Below are 2235 nucleotides of genomic sequence, written 5' to 3' on the forward strand. Positions count from 1 at the left end.
AAAAAAAAAAAAAAAAATCCTGGCTAAATAAAACTTCATCTTTAGTGAACATCTGGGGTATGTTTATATAACTATCCAAAGTATAAAACATTACAAAATCACTGAGCTTTTTTTTTTTTTAATGTCCCTAATATTATTCTGGAGAGTGGGGGAAAAAAGGCTACTATCTTTAAAAATTGCCATTTCTCAGTCATTGTAGAAACTTATGAGAAATGGCAGTTCCTGTGCATTCACCATCAAATCTTTCACAGTGAAAAGAAACAATAGTTTTAGAAGAGCAGGGTAACTGTGACACAGTGGGTAGTTAGCATGTGGAATGGCTGAGGTGTATTACTGAGTCCACACATCTGAAGTGAACAAGAGATGATAGATACTGCAGCCTGTAGTATTGTAAAGAATTTCCATTGTATTTGCTCATAAATGTCAATTACAAAGTTGAACAAAATATAGTTAGGATAGGATTTACATAGTTCTAGAAGTTACCTCTTGTCCACCACAACAGAATTAGCATATTCTGGATCTTGTGTGCCTTCATGACACCCATTTTTTTCTGAAGCATCTTCTGAGAAGTACAGTGATTTGTTTGCTGGAATTTTTTTTTAAATTTATATTATAAAAGCAGGTATCGTCTATTAGCTCTTGGTTTTGGTACATAAGTACATCTCAGCATGCTTGTATTTAATTTCTAATTGATTGATAACCTATTTTCATGAGACAACATTTTTTTTGCAAATTTTGTAGCTTTATCTGGACTTACTTTGAAAACGGTAAACAGTGCCCTAAAAGCTTCTCTTGATTTTACTCATATAATTTCTGTGGAAATGTAAATACTATGTGACTGTCCAATCTACATACACAGACGCTCATCATATGTTACTAAGACTATAATATTTAATAACAGTTTGTACTACATAGACCTTCACATCCAAAGATCTCAAAACACTTGTCAGAGGTTGTGTAACTATTATCTATCTTACAAATGAGGAAATTGAGGGCTGGAAAAATCAGGGATAGACTTTTCAGATATCACTGATGTGTATTTGAAGTTATGCTTGTTCCTGAATCAGAGTTCTTCAAATTAACTAAGTAAAAAGTCTGATGCTGTAATTGAATGCAAATGGAAGATTCATCGCTTCCTAACTGGAATGACCAGTTTAGCCATGTTGGTGCCAGGCCATTTTGTCTAAACTGAGTCTGTCAAAATGTTTAGGCTCAAATGTAATCTTTCTTTAAAGCTGTATATTACAGCCAGGAATGTGCTTTAAAAATCAGACACATAAGGTGGGTGAGTTCATATCTTTCATTGGACCAACTTCTGTTGGTGAGAGAGACAAGCTTTTGAATTTACACAGAGCTCTTCAGGTCTTCCTCATCAATCTGTAAGCTCAAAAGCTTGTCCTCTCACCAACAGAAGCTGGTCCAATATAAACATATTACCTCACTCATCTTGTCTCTCTCATATCCTGGGATCAGCATGGCTACAACAACACTGTATACTCTAAAAATCAGTCCTTCTTGAACTGGGTAATGGAAATTTACTAATTGGGCTATCTACAACACTTGGTCTAGTTCTTGAACATTAATAAAGTTGTAATGCCGTGCTCTGTATGGAGTAGATCCTAGTCACACTGGAAAAAAAGTCAATTTACAACCAAAACATGTGTCTTTAAGCATAGGTTAAATATATGACCTTTCATGTTGACAGGGTCTTTTTAAACTACCTGCTATAAAATTAATGACCCTAATATTATGACACCTTTAGAGAATACCTGAATACTGTTTAGATAGTTGCCACCCTTTGATCTAGTAGTTATTAAAATGGTAAAAGTTCACAAAAATGGATTTGTGATCCATCTTTCAATGGATCTGGAGGGCAAAAAGACGATAGGCTAAATTTATTGCAGTAACATTGTAACTGAAAATTTCAGCAAATGAAGAGCACACATCAAAGTATTATCAAGACAGTGAAAATTAGTGGTTGATACAGTATTCTTAGTACTTTCTGGAGGATTCCTCTGTTTTGTGCACTGAAGTAGTTATTGCTTGTTTTCTTCAGTTCTGTAGGCATTTTCTCTTTTTATATACCTACAAATTTAAGGGTTTTTTTTTAAAGGAGGTTGACCAAGTATATAACAAAACAATGTCATAATCAAAGGAAAATGTACACATACGGTATGTAAGTAGTACAAACTGTCTGAGTATACATAAAATTCAGCTGTAAAAATAATATTAATT

The sequence above is a fragment of the Chelonoidis abingdonii genome, chromosome 5 (genome assembly GCF_003597395.2).
Source record: "Chelonoidis abingdonii isolate Lonesome George chromosome 5, CheloAbing_2.0, whole genome shotgun sequence".
NCBI lineage: Eukaryota > Metazoa > Chordata > Testudines > Testudinidae > Chelonoidis > Chelonoidis abingdonii.